Genomic DNA, 18,225 nt, shown 5'->3' with positions numbered 1-18,225 from the left:
GCTGTAACTCTGTGAGATGATTTCAGAACACAAAGAAGTTTCTCAGAAAGATTCTTTCTCTTTCTTATCGAAGAATAATTCCCATGGCCCTACAGACTTCTAAGGGATCCGAAATATTTGTTCTCAGATTCCACAGAAATAAGGATAGTAAAGAGATCCACGAAATACAGATGTAACTCTGAGTGTGGAAGTCTCCCATCACAGAGCAGTTTCTCATAAAACTTCTTTCCAGATTTCATCTGAGGATATTTTCTTTTTCACCATAGCCCTCTATGGGCTTCCAAATATCACTTTGCCAATTCAACAAGAACTGTCTTAGCGAAACGCTTCGTGAGGGAAAAGCTGTAACTCTGTGAGATGATTTCACAGAACACAAAGAAGTTTCTCAGAAAGCTTCTTTGTCTTTGTTATCGGAGAATATTTCCTTTGGCCCTATAGTCTTTAAAGGGATCCGAAATATCTGTTCTCAGATTCCACAGAAATAAGGCTAGCAAAGAGATCAACGAAATACCGATGTAACTCTGTGAGATGAATTAACAGAACACTAAGCAGTTTCTCAGAAAGCTTCTTTCCAGATTTCATCTGAGGATATTTCCTTTTTCACCATAGCCCTCTATGGGCTTCCAAATATCACTTTGCCAATTCCACAAGAACTGTCTTAGCGAAACGCTTCGTGAGGGGAAAGCTGTAACTCTGTGAGATGATTTCACAGAACACAAAGAAGTTTCTCAGAAAGCTTCTTTCTCTTTGTTATCGGAGGATATTTCCTTTGGCCCTATAGTCTTCAATGGGATCCGAAATATCTGTTCTCAGATTCCACAGAAATAAGGCTAGCAGAGAGATTCATGAAATACAGATGTAACTCTGTGAGATGAATTAACAGAACACTAAGCAGTTTCTCAGAAAGCTTCTTTCCAGATTTCATCTGAGGATATTTCCTTTTTCAAAAAAGCCGTCTACGGGCTTCCAAATATCACTTTGCCCATTCCACAAAAACTGTCTTAGTGGAAGTCTTCTTGAGGGGAAAGTTGTAACTCTGTGAGATGATTTCACAGAAAACAAAGAAGTTTCTCAGAAAGCTTCTTTCTCTTTGTTATAGGAGGATATTTCCTTTGGCCCTATAGTCTTCAAAGGGATCCAAAATACCTGTTCTCAGATTCCAGAGAAATAAGGCTAGCAAAGAGATCCATGAAAAACAGACATAATTCTGTGAGTGGAAGTCACACATCACAGAGCAGTTTCTCAGAAAGCTTCTTTCCAGATTTCATCTGAGGATATTTCCTTTTTCACCATAGCCCTCCATGGGCTTCCAAATATCACTTTGCCAATTCCACAGGAACTGTCTTAGCGAAAGGCTTCTTGAGGGGAAAGCTGTAACTCTGTGAGATGATTTCACAGAACACAAAGAAGTTTCTCAGAAAGCTTCTTTCTCTTTGTTATCGCAGGATATTTCCTTTGGCCCTATAGTCTTCAAAGGGATACGAAATATCTGTTTTCAGATTCCACAGAAATAAGGCTAGCAAAGAGATCCACGAAATACAGATGTAACTCTGTGAGATGAATTAACAGAACATTAAGCATTTAATCAGAAAGCTTCTTTCCAGATTTCATCTGAGGATATTTCCTTTTTCACGATAGCCCTCTATGGGCTTCCAAATATCACTTTGCCAATTCCACAAGAACTCTCTTAGCGAAACGCTTCCTGAGGGGTAAGCTGTAACTCTGTGAGATGATTTCGCAGAACACGAGAAGTTTCTCAGAAAGCTTCTTTCTCTTTGTTATCGGAGGATATTTCCTTTGGCCCTATAGTCTTCAAAGGGATCCGAAATATCTGTTCTCAGATTCCACAGAAATAAGGCTAGCAAAGAGATCCACGAAATACAGATGTAACTCCGTGAGATGAATTAACAGAACACTAAGCAGTTTCTCAGAAAGCTTCTTTCCAAATTTCATCTGAGGATATTTCCTTTTTCACCATAGCCCTCTATGGGCTACCAAATATCACTTTGCCAATTCCACAAGAATTGTCTTAGCAAAAGGCCTCTTTAAGGGAAAGCTGTAACTCTGTGAGATGATTTCACAGAACACAAAGAAGTTTCTCAGAAAGCTTCTTTCTCTTTGTTATCGGAGGATAATTCCTTTGGCCCTATAATCTTCATAGGGATCCGAAATATCTGTTCTCAGATTCCACAGAAGTAAGGCTAGCAAAGAGATCCACGAAATACAGATTTAACTCTGTGAGATGAATTAACAGAACACTAAGCCGTTTCTCAGAAAGCTTCTTTCCAGATTTCATCTGAGGATATTTCCTTTTTCAAAATAGCCCTCTACAGTCTTCCAAATATCACTTTGCCAATTCCACAATAACTGTCTTAGCGGAAGGCTTCTTGAGGGGAAAGCTGTAACTCTGTGAGATGATTTCACAGAACACAAAGAAGTTTCTCAGAAAGCTTCTTTCTCTTTGTTATCGGAGGATATTTCCTTTGGCCCTATAGTCTTGAAAGGGATCCGAAATATCATTCTCAGACTCCACAGAAATAAGGCTAGCAAAGAGATCCAAGAAATACAGATGTAACTCTGTGAGTGGAAGTCTCGCATCACAGAGCAGTTTCTCAGAAAGCTTCTTTCCAGATTTCATCTGAGGATATTTCCTTTTTCACCATAGCCCTCTATGGGCTTCCAAATATCACTTTGCCAATTCCACAAGAAATGTCTTAGCGAAAGGCTTCTTGAGGGGAAAGCTGTAACTCTGTGAGATGATTTCACAGAACACAAAGAAGTTTCTCAGAAAGCTTCTTTCTCTTTGTTATCGAAGAATAATTCCCATGGCCCTACAGTCTTCTAAGGGATCCGAAATATTTGTTCTCAGATTCCACAGAAATAAGGCTAGCAAAGAGATCCACGAAATACAGATGTAACTCTGAGTGTGGAAGTCTCCCATCACAGAGCAGTTTCTCATAAAACTTCTTTCCAGATTTCATCTGAGGATATTTCCTTTTTCACCGTAGCCCTCTATGGGCTTCCAAATATCACTTTGCCAATTCCACATGAACTGTCTTAGCGAAAGGCTTCTTGAGGGGAAAGCTGTAACTCTGTGAGATGATTTCACAGAACACAAAGAAGTTTCTCAGAAAGCTTCTTTCTCTTTGTTATCGGAGGATATTTCCTTTGGCCATATAGTCTTTAAAGGGATCCGAAATATCTGTTCTCAGATTCCACAGAAATAAGGCTAGCAAAGAGATCCACGAAATACCGATAACTCTGTGAGATGAATTAACAGAACACTAAGCAGTTTCTCAGAAAGCTTCTTTCCATATTTCATCTGAGGATATTTCCTTTTTCACCATAGCCCTCTATGGGCTTCCAAATATCACTTTGCCAATTCCACAAGAACTGTCTTAGCGAAACGCTTCGTGAGGGGAAAGCTGTAACTCTGTGAGCTGATTTCACAGAACACAAAGAAGTTTCTCAGAAAGCTTCTTTCTCTTTGTTATCGGAGGATATTTCCTTTGGCCGTATAGTCTTCAATGGGATCCGAAATATCTGTTCTCAGATTCCACAGAAATAAGGCTAGCACAGAGATTCATGAAATACAGATGTAACTCCGAGAGATGAATTAACAGAACACTAAGCAGTTTCTCAGAAAGCTTCTTTCCAGATTTCATCTGAGGATATTTCCTTTTTCAAAAAAGCCGTCTACGGGCTTCCAAATATCACTTTGCCAATTCCACAAAAACTGTCTTAGCGGAAGTCTTCTTGAGGGGAAAGTTGTAACTCTGTGAGATGATTTCACAGAAAACAAAGAAGTTTCTCAGAAAGCTTCTTTCTCTTTGTTATAGGAGGATATTTCCTTTGGCCCTATAGTCTTCAAAGGGATCCGAAGTACCTGTTCTCAGATTCCAGAGAAATAAGGCTAGCAAAGAGATCCATGAAAAACAGACATAATTCGGTGGGTGGAAGTCACACATCACAGAGCAGTTTCTCAGAAAGCTTCTTTCCAGATTTCATCTGAGGATATTTCCTTTTTCACCATAGCCCTCTATGGGCTTCCAAATATCACTTTGCCAATTCCACAATAACTGTCTTAGCGGAAGTCTTCTTGAGGGGAAAGCTGTAACTCTGTGAGATGATTTCACAGAACACAAAGAAGTTTCTCAGAAAGCTTCTTTCTCTTTGTTATCGTAGGATATTTCCTTTGGCCCTATAGTCTTGAAAGGGATCCGAAATATCAGTTCTAAGATTCCACAGAAATAAGGCTAGCAAAGAGATTCAAGAAATACAGATGTAACTCTGTGAGTGGAAGTCTTGCATCACAGAGCAGTTTCTCAGAAAGCTTCTTTCCAGATTTCATCTGAGGATATTTCCTTTTTCACCATAGCAATCTATGGGCTTCCAAATATCACTTTGCCAATTCCACAATAACTGTCTTAGCGAAAGGCTTCTTGAGGGGAAAGCTGTAACTCTGTGAGATGATTTCACAGAACACAAAGAAGTTTCTCAGAAAGCTTCTTTCTCTTTGTTATCGAAGAATAATTCCCATGGCCCTACAGACTTCTAAGGGATCCGAAATATTTGTTCTCAGATTCCACAGAAATAAGGATAGCAAAGAGATCCACGAAATACAAATGTAACTCTGTGAGTGGAAGTCACACATCACAGAGCAGTTTCTCAGAAACTTCTTTCCAGATTTCATCGGAGGATATTTCCTTTTTTACCATAGGCCTCTATGGGCTTCCAAATATCACTTTGCCAATTCCACAAGAACTGTCTTAGCGAAAGGCTTCTTGAGGGGAAAGCTGTAACTGTGTGAGATGATTTCACAGAACACAAAGAAGTTTCTCAGAAAGATTCTTTCTCTTTGTAATCGGAGGATATTTCCTTTGGCCGTATATTCTTCAAAGGGATCCGAAATATCTGTTCTCAGATTGCACAGAAATAAGGATAGCAAAGAGATCCATTAAACACAGTTGTAACTCTGTGAGTGGAAGTCACACATCACAGAGTAGTTTCTCAGAAAGCTTCTTTCCAGATTGAATCTGAGGATATTTCCTTTTTCACCATAGCCCTCTATGGGCTTCCAAATATCACTTTGCCAATTCCAGATGAACTGTCTTAGCGAAAGGCTTCTTGACGGGAAAGCTGTAACTCTGTGAGATGATTTCACAAAACACAAAGAAGTTTCTCAGAAAGTTTCTTTCTCTTTGTTATCGGAGGATATTTCCTTTGGCCCTATAGTCTTCAAAGGGATCCGAAATATCTGTTCTCAGATTCCACAGAAATAAGGCTAGCAAAGAGATCCACGAAATACAGATGTAACTCTGTGAGATGAATTAACAGAATACTAAGCATTTAATCAGAAAGCTTCTTTCCAGATTTCATCTGAGGATATTTCCTTTTTCACCATAGCCCTCTATGGGCTTACAAATATCACTTTGCCAATTCCACAAGAACTGTCTTAGCGAAAGGCTTCTTGAGGGGAAAGCTGTAACTCTGTGAGATGATTTCACAAAACACAAAGAAGTTTCTCAGAAAGCTTCTTTCTCTTTGTTATCGGAGGATATTTCCTTTGGCCCTATAGTCTTCAAGGGGATCCGAAATATCTGTTCTCAGATTCCACCGAAATAAGGCAAGCAAAGAGATCCACGAAATACAGATGTAACTCTGTGAGATGAATTCACAGAACACTAAGCAGTTTCTCAGAAAGCTTCCTTCCAAATTTCATCTGAGGATATTTCCTTTTTCACCATAGCCCTCGACGGTCTTCCAAATATCACTTTGCCAATTCCTCAAGAATTGTCTTAGCAAAAGGCTTCTTGAAGGGAAAGCTGTAACTCTGTGAGATGATTTCACAGAACACAAAGAAGTTTCTCAGAGAGTTTCTTTCTCTTTGTTATCGGAGGATATTTCCTTTGGCCCTATAGTCTTCAAAGGGATCCGAAATATCTGTTCTCAGATTCCACAGAAGTAAGGCTAGCAAAGAGATCCACGAAATACAGATGTAACACTGTGAGATGAATTAACAGAACACTAAGCCTTTTCTCAGAAAGCTTCTTTCCAGATTTCATCAGAGGATATTTCCTTTTCCAAAATAGCCCTCTACGGTCTTCCAAATATCCCTTTGCCAATTCCACAATAACTGTCTTAGCTGAAGGCTTCTTGACGGGAAAGCTGTAACTCTGTATAATGATTTCACAGAACACAAAGAAGTTTCTCAGAAAGCTTCTTTCTCTTTGTTATCGGAGGATATTTCCTTTGGCCCTATAGTCTTGAAAAGGATCCGAAATATCTGTTCTCAGATTCCACAGAAATAAGGCTAGCAAAGAGATCCAAGAAATACAGATGTAACTCTGTGAGAGGAAGTCTCGCATCACAGAGCAGTTTCTCTGAAAGGTTCTTTCCAGATTTCATCTGAGGATATTTCCTTTTTCACCATAGCCCTCTATGGGCTTCCAAATATCACTTTGCCAATTCCACAAGAACTGTCTTAGCGAAAGGCTTATTGAGGGGAAAGCTGTAACTTTGTGAGATGTTTTCACAGAACACAAAGAAGTTTCTCAGAAAGCTTCTTTCTCTTTGTTATCAGAGGATATTTCCTTTGCTCCTATAGTCTTCAAAGGGATCCGAAATATCTGTTCTCAGATTCAACAGAAATAAGGCTAGCAAAGAGATCCACGAAATACAGATGTAACTCTGTCTGTGGAAGTCACACATCACAGAGCAGTTTCTCAGAAAGTTTCTTTCCAGATTTCATCTGAGGATATTTCCTTCTTCACCATAGCCCTCTATGGGCTTCCAAATATCACTTTGCCAAATCCACAAGAACTGTTTAAACGAAAGGCTTCTTGAGGAGAAAGCTGTAACTCTGTGAGATGATTTCACAGAACACAAAGAAGTTTCTCAGAAAGCTTCTTTCTCTTTGTTATCGGAGGATATTTCTTTTGGCCCTATAGTCTTCAAAGGGATCCGAAATATCTGTTCTCAGATTCCACAGAAAAAAGGCTAGCAAGGAGATACACGAAATACAGATGTAACTCTGTGAGTGGAAGTCACACATCACAGAGCATCTTCTCATGAAGCTTCTGTCCAGATTTCATCTGAGGATATTTCCTTTTTCACAGTAGCCCTCTATGGGCTTCCAAATATCACTTTGCCAATTCCACAAGAACTGTCTTAGTGAAAAGCTTCTTGAGGCGAAAGCTGAAACTCTGTGAGATGATTTCACAGAACACAAAGAAGTTTCTCAGAAAGCTTCTGTATCTTTGTTATCGGAGGATATTTCCTTTGGCCCTATAGTCTTCAAAGGGATCCGTAATATCTGTTCTCAGATTGCACAGAAATAAGGCTAGCAAAGAGATCCACGAAATACAGATGTAACTCTGTGAGATGAATTAACAGAGCACTAAGCAGTTTCCCAGAAAGCTTCTTTCCAGATTTCATCTGAGGATATTTCCTTTTGAAAATAGCCCTCTATGGGCTTCTACATATCTCTTTGCCAATTCCACAAGAACAGTCTTAGCGGAAGGCTTCTTGAGGGGAAAGCTGTAACTCTGTGAGATGATTTCACAGAACACAAAGAAGTTTCTCAGAAAGCTTCTTCCTCTTTGTTATCGGAGGATATTTCCTTTGGCCCTATAGTCTTCAAAGGGATCCGACATATCTCTTCTCAGATTCCGCCGAAATAAGGCTAGCAAAGAGATCCACGGAATACAGATGTAACTCTGTGAGATGAATTAACAGAACACTAACCAGTTTCTCAGAAAGTTTCCTTCCAAATTTCATCTGAGGATATTTCCTTTTTGACCATAGCCCTCGATGGGCTTCCAAATATCACTTTGCCAATTCCTCAAGAATTGTCTTAGCAAAAGGCTTCTTGAAGGGAAAGCTGTAACTCTGTTAGATGATTTCACAGAACACAAAGAAGTTTCTCAGAGAGCTTCTTTCTCTTTGTTATCGGAGGATATTTCCTTTGGCCCTATAGTCTTCAAAGGGATCCGAAATATCTGTTCTCAGATTCCACAGAAGTAAGGCTAGCAAAGAGATCCACGAAATACAGATGTAACACTGTGAGATGAGTTAACAGAACACTAAGCCGTTTCTCAGAAAGCTTCTTTCCAGATTTCATCAGAGAATATTTCCTTTTTCAAAATAGCCCTCAACGGGCTTCCAAATATCCCTTTGCCAATTCCACAATAACTGTCTTAGCTGAAGGCTTCTTGAGGGGAAAGCTGTAACTCTGTGAGATGATTTCACAGAACACAAAGTAGTTTCTCAGAAAGCTTCCTTCTCTTTGTTATCGGAGGATATTTCCTTTGGCAATATAGTCTTCAAAGGGATCTGAATTATCTGTTCTCAGATTCCACAGAAATAAGGCTAGCAAAGAGATCCATGGAATACAGATGTAACTCTGTGAGTGGAAGGCACACATCACAGAGCAGTTTCTCAGAAATCTTCTTTCCAGATTTCATCTGAGGATATTTCCTTTTTCACCCCAGCCCTCTGTGGGCTTCCAAATATCACTTTGCCAATTCCAGATGAACTGTCTTAGCGAAAGGCTTCTTGAGGGGAAAGCTGTAAGTCTGTGAGATCATTACACAGAACACAAAGAAGTTTCTCAGAAAGCTTCCTTCTCTTTGTTATCGGAGGATATTTCCTTTGGCCCTATAGACTTCAAAGGGATCCGAAATATCTGTTCTCAGATTGCACAGAAATAAGGCTATGAAAGAGATCCACGAAATACAGATGTAACTCTGTGAGATTAATTAACAGAACACTAAGCAGTTTCTCAGAAAGCTTCTTTCCAGATTTCATCTGAGGATATTTCCTTTTTCACCATAGCCCTCTATGGGCTTCCAAATATCACTTTGCAAAGTCCACAAGAACGGTCTTAGCGAACGGCTTCTTGAGGCGAAAGCTGTAACTCTGTGAGATGATTTCACAGAACACAAAGAAGTTTCTCAGAAAGCTTCTATCTCTTTGTAATCGGAGGATATTTCCTTTGGCCCTATAGTCTTCAAAGGGATCCGAAATATGTGTTCTCAGATTCCACAGTAAATAAGGCTAGCAAAGAGATAGACGAAATACAGACGTAACTCTGTGAGATGAATTAACAGAACACTGAGCAGTTTCTCAGAAAGCTTCTTTCCAGATTTCATCTGAGGATATTACCTTTTTCACCATAGCCCTCTATGGGCTTACAAATATCACTTTGCCAATTCCACAAGAAATGTCTTACCGAAAGGCTCCTTGAGGGGAAATCTGTAACTCTGTGAGATGATTTAACAGAACACAAAGAAGTTTCTCAGAAAGCTTCTTTCTCTTTGTTATCGGAGGATATTACCTTTGGCCCTACAGTCTTCAAAGGGATCCGAAATATCTGTTCTCAGATTCCACAGAAATAAAGCTAGCAAAGAGATCCATGAAACACAGTTGTAACTCTGTGAGTGGAAGTCACACATCAGAGAGCAGTTTCTCAGAAAGCTTCTTTCCAGATTTCATCTGAGGATATTTCCTTTTTCACCATAGCCCTCTATGGGCTTCCAAATATCACTTTGCCAAGTCAAGATGAAATGTCTTAGCGAAAGGCATCTTGAGGGGAAAGCTGTAACTCTGTTAGATGATTTCACAGAACACAAAGAAGTTTCTCAGAAAGCTTCTTCCTCTTTGTTATCGGAGGATATTTCCTTTGGCCCTATAGTCTTCAAAGGGATCCGAAATATCTGTTCTCAGATTCCACAGAAATAAGGCTAGCAAAAAGATCCATGAAATACAGTTGTAGCTCTGTGAGTGGAAGTCACACATCAAAGAGCAGATTCTCAGAAAACTTCTTTCCAGATTTCATCTCAGGATATTTCCTTTTTCACCATAGCCCTCTATGGGCTTCCAAATATCAGTTTTCCAATTCCAGATGAACTGTCTTACCGATAGGCTTCTTGAGGGGAAAGCGGTAACTCTGTGAGATGATTTCACAGAACACAAAGAAGTTTCTCAGAAAGCTTCTTTCTCTTTGTTATCAGAGGATATTTCCTTTGGCCCTATAGTCTTCTGAGGGATCCGAAATATCTGTTCTCAGATTCCACAGAAATAAGACTAGCAAAGAGATCCACGAAATACAGATGAAACTCTGTGAGATTAATTAACAGAACACTAAGCAGTTTCTCAGAAAGCTTCTTTCCAGATTTCATCTGAGGATATTTCCTTTTTCACCATAGCCCTCTATGGGCTTCCAAATATCACTTTGCAAAGTCCACAAGAACGGTCTTAGCGAACGGCTTCTTGAGGCGAAAGCTGTAACTCTGTGAGATGATTTCACAGAACACAAAGAAGTTTCTCAGAAAGCTTCTATCTCTTTGTAATCGGAGGATATTTCCTTTGGCCCTATAGTATTCAAAGGGATCCGAAATATCTGTTTTCAGATTCCACAGTAATAAGCCTAGCAAAGAGATAGACGAAATACAGACGTAACTCTGTGAGATTAATTAACAGAACACTGAGCAGTTTCTCAGAAAGCTTCTTTCCAGATTTCATCTGAGGATATTACCTTTTTCACCATAGCCCTCTATGGGCTTACAAATATCACTTTGCCAATTCCACAAGAAATGTCTTAGCGAAAGGCTCCTTGAGGGGAAATCTGTAACTCTGTGAGATGATTTAACAGAACACAAAGAAGTTTCTCAGAAAGCTTCTTTCTCTTTGTTATCGGAGGATATTACCTTTGGCCCTACAGTCTTCAAAGGGATCCGAAATATCTGTTCTCAGTTTCCACAGAAATAAAGCTAGCAAAGAGATCCATGAAACACAGTTGTAACTCTGTGAGTGGAAGTCACACATCACAGAGCAGTTTCTCAGAAACCTTCTTTCCAGATTCAATCTGAGGATATTTCCTTTTTCACCATAGACCTCTATGGGCTTCCAAATATCACTTTGCCAAGTCAAGATGAACTGTCTTAGCGAAAGGCATCTTGAGGGGAAAGCTGTAACTCTGTTAGATGATTTCACAGAACACAAAGAAGTTTCTCAGAAAGCTTCTTCCTCTTTGTTATCGGAGGATATTTCCTTTGGCCCTATAGTCTTCAAAGGAATCCGAAATATCTGTTCTCAGATTCCACAGAAATTAGGCTAGCAAAGAGATCCACGAAATACAGATGTAACTCTGTGAGATGAATTAACAGAACACTAAGCAGTTTCCCAGAAAGCTTCTTTCCAGATTTCATCTGAGGATATTTCCTTTTGAAAATAGCCCTCTATGGGCTTCTACATATCTCTTTGCCAATTCCACAAGAACAGTCTTAGCGGAAGGCTTCTTGAGGGGAAAGCTGTAACTCTGTGAGATGATTTCACAGAACACAAAGAAGTTTCTCAGAAAGCTTCTTCCTCTTTGTTATCGGAGGATATTTCCTTTGGCCCTATAGTCTTCAAAGGGATCCGACATATCTGTTCTCAGATTCCGCCGAAATAAGGCTAGCAAAGAGATCCACGGAATACAGATGTAACTCTGTGAGATGAATTAACAGAACACTAACCAGTTTCTCAGAAAGTTTCCTTCCAAATTTCATCTGAGGATATTTCCTTTTTGACCATAGCCCTCGATGGGCTTCCAAATATCACTTTGCCAATTCCTCAAGAATTGTCTTAGCAAAAGGCTTCTTGAAGGGAAAGCTGTAACTCTGTTAGATGATTTCACAGAACACAAAGAAGTTTCTCAGAGAGCTTCTTTCTCTTTGTTATCGGAGGATATTTCCTTTGGCCCTATAGTCTTCAAAGGGATCCGAAATATCTGTTCTCAGATTCCACAGAAGTAAGGCTAGCAAAGAGATCCACGAAATACAGATGTAACACTGTGAGATGAGTTAACAGAACACTAAGCCGTTTCTCAGAAAGCTTCTTTCCAGATTTCATCAGAGAATATTTCCTTTTTCAAAATAGCCCTCAACGGGCTTCCAAATATCCCTTTGCCAATTCCACAATAACTGTCTTAGCTGAAGGCTTCTTGAGGGGAAAGCTGTAACTCTGTGAGATGATTTCACAGAACACAAAGTAGTTTCTCAGAAAGCTTCCTTCTCTTTGTTATCGGAGGATATTTCCTTTGGCAATATAGTCTTCAAAGGGATCTGAATTATCTGTTCTCAGATTCCACAGAAATAAGGCTAGCAAAGAGATCCATGGAATACAGATGTAACTCTGTGAGTGGAAGGCACACATCACAGAGCAGTTTCTCAGAAATCTTCTTTCCAGATTTCATCTGAGGATATTTCCTTTTTCACCCCAGCCCTCTGTGGGCTTCCAAATATCACTTTGCCAATTCCAGATGAACTGTCTTAGCGAAAGGCTTCTTGAGGGGAAAGCTGTAAGTCTGTGAGATCATTACACAGAACACAAAGAAGTTTCTCAGAAAGCTTCCTTCTCTTTGTTATCGGAGGATATTTCCTTTGGCCCTATAGACTTCAAAGGGATCCGAAATATCTGTTCTCAGATTGCACAGAAATAAGGCTATGAAAGAGATCCACGAAATACAGATGTAACTCTGTGAGATTAATTAACAGAACACTAAGCAGTTTCTCAGAAAGCTTCTTTCCAGATTTCATCTGAGGATATTTCCTTTTTCACCATAGCCCTCTATGGGCTTCCAAATATCACTTTGCAAAGTCCACAAGAACGGTCTTAGCGAACGGCTTCTTGAGGCGAAAGCTGTAACTCTGTGAGATGATTTCACAGAACACAAAGAAGTTTCTCAGAAAGCTTCTATCTCTTTGTAATCGGAGGATATTTCCTTTGGCCCTATAGTCTTCAAAGGGATCCGAAATATGTGTTCTCAGATTCCACAGTAAATAAGGCTAGCAAAGAGATAGACGAAATACAGACGTAACTCTGTGAGATGAATTAACAGAACACTGAGCAGTTTCTCAGAAAGCTTCTTTCCAGATTTCATCTGAGGATATTACCTTTTTCACCATAGCCCTCTATGGGCTTACAAATATCACTTTGCCAATTCCACAAGAAATGTCTTACCGAAAGGCTCCTTGAGGGGAAATCTGTAACTCTGTGAGATGATTTAACAGAACACAAAGAAGTTTCTCAGAAAGCTTCTTTCTCTTTGTTATCGGAGGATATTACCTTTGGCCCTACAGTCTTCAAAGGGATCCGAAATATCTGTTCTCAGATTCCACAGAAATAAAGCTAGCAAAGAGATCCATGAAACACAGTTGTAACTCTGTGAGTGGAAGTCACACATCAGAGAGCAGTTTCTCAGAAAGCTTCTTTCCAGATTTCATCTGAGGATATTTCCTTTTTCACCATAGCCCTCTATGGGCTTCCAAATATCACTTTGCCAAGTCAAGATGAAATGTCTTAGCGAAAGGCATCTTGAGGGGAAAGCTGTAACTCTGTTAGATGATTTCACAGAACACAAAGAAGTTTCTCAGAAAGCTTCTTCCTCTTTGTTATCGGAGGATATTTCCTTTGGCCCTATAGTCTTCAAAGGGATCCGAAATATCTGTTCTCAGATTCCACAGAAATAAGGCTAGCAAAAAGATCCATGAAATACAGTTGTAGCTCTGTGAGTGGAAGTCACACATCAAAGAGCAGATTCTCAGAAAACTTCTTTCCAGATTTCATCTCAGGATATTTCCTTTTTCACCATAGCCCTCTATGGGCTTCCAAATATCAGTTTTCCAATTCCAGATGAACTGTCTTACCGATAGGCTTCTTGAGGGGAAAGCGGTAACTCTGTGAGATGATTTCACAGAACACAAAGAAGTTTCTCAGAAAGCTTCTTTCTCTTTGTTATCAGAGGATATTTCCTTTGGCCCTATAGTCTTCTGAGGGATCCGAAATATCTGTTCTCAGATTCCACAGAAATAAGACTAGCAAAGAGATCCACGAAATACAGATGAAACTCTGTGAGATTAATTAACAGAACACTAAGCAGTTTCTCAGAAAGCTTCTTTCCAGATTTCATCTGAGGATATTTCCTTTTTCACCATAGCCCTCTATGGGCTTCCAAATATCACTTTGCAAAGTCCACAAGAACGGTCTTAGCGAACGGCTTCTTGAGGCGAAAGCTGTAACTCTGTGAGATGATTTCACAGAACACAAAGAAGTTTCTCAGAAAGCTTCTATCTCTTTGTAATCGGAGGATATTTCCTTTGGCCCTATAGTATTCAAAGGGATCCGAAATATCTGTTTTCAGATTCCACAGTAATAAGCCTAGCAAAGAGATAGACGAAATACAGACGTAACTCTGTGAGATTAATTAACAGAACACTGAGCAGTTTCTCAGAAAGCTTCTTTCCAGATTTCATCTGAGGATATTACCTTTTTCACCATAGCCCTCTATGGGCTTACAAATATCACTTTGCCAATTCCACAAGAAATGTCTTAGCGAAAGGCTCCTTGAGGGGAAATCTGTAACTCTGTGAGATGATTTAACAGAACACAAAGAAGTTTCTCAGAAAGCTTCTTTCTCTTTGTTATCGGAGGATATTACCTTTGGCCCTACAGTCTTCAAAGGGATCCGAAATATCTGTTCTCAGTTTCCACAGAAATAAAGCTAGCAAAGAGATCCATGAAACACAGTTGTAACTCTGTGAGTGGAAGTCACACATCACAGAGCAGTTTCTCAGAAACCTTCTTTCCAGATTTCATCTGAGGATATTTCCTTTTTCACCATAGACCTCTATGGGCTTCCAAATATCACTTTGCCAAGTCAAGATGAACTGTCTTAGCGAAAGGCATCTTGAGGGGAAAGCTGTAACTCTGTTAGATGATTTCACAGAACACAAAGAAGTTTCTCAGAAAGCTTCTTCCTCTTTGTTATCGGAGGATATTTCCTTTGGCCCTATAGTCTTCAAAGGAATCCGAAATATCTGTTCTCAGATTCCACAGAAATTAGGCTAGCAAAGAGATCCACGAAATACAGATGTAACTCTGTGTGTGGAAGTCACACATCAAAGAGCAGTTTCTCAGAAAGCTTCTTTCCAGATTTCATCTGAGGATATTTCTTTATTCACCATAGCCCTCTAGGGGCTTCCAAATATCACTTTGCCAATTCCAGAACAACTGTCTTAGTGAAAGTCTTCATGATGGGAAAGCTGTAACTCTGTGAGATGATTTCACAGAACACAAAGAAGTTTCTCAGAAAGCTTCTTTCTCTTTGTTATCGGAGGATATTTCCTTTGGCCCTATAGTCTTCAAAGGGATCCGAAATATCGGTTCTCAGATTCCACAGAAATAAGGCTAGGAGAGAGATCCACGAAATACAGAAGTAACTCTGTGAGATGAATTAACAGAACACTAAGCAGTTTCTCAGAAAGCTTCTTTCCAGATTTCATCTGAGGATATATCCTTTTTCACGATAGCCCTCAAAGGGCTTAAAAATATCACTTTGCCAATTCCAAAAGAACTGTCTTAGAGAAAGGCTTCTTGAAGGGAAAGCTGTAAATCTCTGAGATGATTTCACAGAACACAAAGAAGTTTCTCAGAAACCTTCTTTCTCTTTGTTATCGGAGGATATTTCCTTTGGCCCTATAGTCTTCAAAGGGATCAGAAATATCTGTTCTCAGATTCCACAGAAATAAGGCTAGGAGAGAGATCCACGAAATACAGATGTAAATCTGTGAGATGAATTATCAAAACACTAAGCAGTTTCTAAGAGAGCTTCTTTCCATATTTCATCTGAAGTTATTTCCTTTTTCACCATAACCCACTATGGGTTTCCAAATATCACTTTGCCAATTCCACAAGAACTGTCTTAGCGAAAGGCTTCTTCAGGCGAAAGCTGTAAATCTGTGAGATGATTTAACAGAACACAAAGAATTTTCTTAGAAAACTTCTTTTTCTTTGTTATCGGAGGATATTCCTTTGACCTATAGTCTTCAAAGGGATCCGAAATATCTGTTCTCAGATTCCACAGAAATAAGGCTAGCAAAGAGATCCACGAAATACAGATGAAACACTGTGAGTGGAAATCACACATCACAGAGCAGTTTCTCAGAAAGCTTCTTTGCAGATTTCATCTGAGGATAATTCCTTTTTCACCATAGCCCTCTATGAGCTTCCAAATATCACTTTGCTAATTCCACAAGAAGTGTCTTAGTGAAATGCTTCTTGAGGGGAAAGCTGTAACTCTGTGAGGTGATTTCAGAGAACACAAAGAATTTTCTCAGAAAGCTTCTTTCTCGTTCTTATCGTAGGATATTTCCTTTGGCCCTACAGTCTTCAAAGGGATCCGAAATATCCGTTCTCAGAATCCACAGAAATAAGGCTAGCAAAGAGATCCACGAAATACAGATGTAACTCTGTGTGTGGAAGTCACACATCACAGAGCAATTTCTCAGAAACCTTCTTTCCAGATTTCATCTGAGGATATTTCCTTTTTCACCATAGCCCTCTATGGGCTTCCAAATATCACTTTGCCAGTTACACAAGAACTGTCTTAGTGAAAGGCTTCTTGAGGGGAAAGCTGTAACTCTGTGAGATGATTTCACAGAACACAAAGAAGTTTCTCAGAAAGCTTCTTTCTCTTTGTTATCGCAGGATATTTACTTTGGCCCTATAGTCTTCAAAGGGATCCGAAATATCTTTTCTCAGATTCCACAGAAATAAGGCTAGCAAAGAGATCCATGAAATACAGATGTAACTCTGTGAGATGAATTTACAGAACACTAAGCAGTTTCTCAGAAAGCTTCTTTCCAGATTTCATCTGAGGATATTTCCTTTTTCACCATAGCCCTCTATGGGCTTCCAAATATCACTTTGCCAAATCCACAAGAACTGTTTAAGCGAAAGGCTTCTTGATGGGAAAGCTGTAACTCTGTGAGATGATTTTACAGAACTCAAAGAAGTTTCTCAGAAAGCTTCTTTCTCTTTGTTATCGCAGGATATTTCTTTTGGCCCTATAGTCTTCAAAGGGATCCGAAATATCTGTTCTCAGATTCCACAGAAAAAAGGCTAGCAAGGAGATACACGAAATACAGATGTAACTCTGTGAGTGGAAGTCACACATCACAGAGCATCTTCTCATGAAGCTTCTGTCCAGATTTCATCTGAGGATATTTCCTTTTTCACAATAGCCCTCTTTGGGCTTCCAAATATCACTTTGCCAATTCCACAAGAACTGTCTTAGTGAAAAGCTTCTTGAGGGGAAAGCTGTAAATCTCTGAGATGATTTCACAGAACACAAAGAAGTTTCTCTGAAACCTTCTTTCTCTTTGTTATCGGAGGATATTTCCTTTGGCCCTATAGTCTTCAAAGGGATCAGAAATATCTGTTCTCAGATTCCACAGAAATAAGGCTAGGAGAGAGATCCACGAAATACAGATGTAACTCTGTGAGATGAATTAACAGAACACTAAGCATTTTTTAAGAGAACTTCTTTCCATATTTCATCTGAAGTTATTTCCTTTTTCACCATAGCCCTTTAAGGTCTCCCAAATATCACTTTGCCAATTCCACAAGAACTGTCTTAGCCAAAGGCTTCTTGAGGGGAAAGCTGTAACTCTCTGAGATGATTTCAGAGAACAGAAAGAAGTTTTTCAGAAAGCTTCTTTCTCTTTGTTATCGCAGGATATTTCCTTTGGCCCTATAGTCTTCAAAGGGATCCGAAATATCTGTTCTCAGATTCCACAGAAATAAGGCTAGCCAAGAGATCCACGAAATACAGATGTAACTCTGTGAGATTAATTAACAGAACACTAAGCAGTTTCTCAGAAAGCTTCATCTGAGGATATTTCATCTGAGGATATTTCCTTTTTCACCATAGCCCTCTATGGGCTTCCAAATATCACTTTGTAAATTCCACAAGAACGGTCTTAGCGAACGGCTTCTTGAGGCGAAAGCTGTAACTCTGTGAGATGATTTCACAGAACACAAAGAAGTTTCTCAGAAAGCTTCTATCTCTTTGTAATCGGAGGATATTTCCTTTGGCCCTATAGTCTTCAAAGGGATCCGAAATATCTGTTCTCAGATTCCACAGTAATAAGGCTAGCAAAGAGATAGACGAAATACAGACGTCACTCGGTGAGATGAATTAACAGAACACTGAGCAGTTTCTCAGAAAGCTTCTTTCCAGATTTCATCTGAGGATATTACCTTTTTCACCATAGCCCTCTATGGGCTTACAAATATCACATTGCCAATTCCACAAGAAATGTCTTAGCGAAAGGCTCCTTGAGGGGAAATCTGTAACTCTGTGAGATGATTTAACAGAACACAAAGAAGTTTCTCAGAAAG

This window comes from Macaca mulatta, chromosome 6 (genome assembly GCF_049350105.2).
Source record: "Macaca mulatta isolate MMU2019108-1 chromosome 6, T2T-MMU8v2.0, whole genome shotgun sequence".
NCBI classification, from domain to species: domain Eukaryota; kingdom Metazoa; phylum Chordata; class Mammalia; order Primates; family Cercopithecidae; genus Macaca; species Macaca mulatta.
This window is presented reverse-complemented; position numbering follows the sequence as displayed.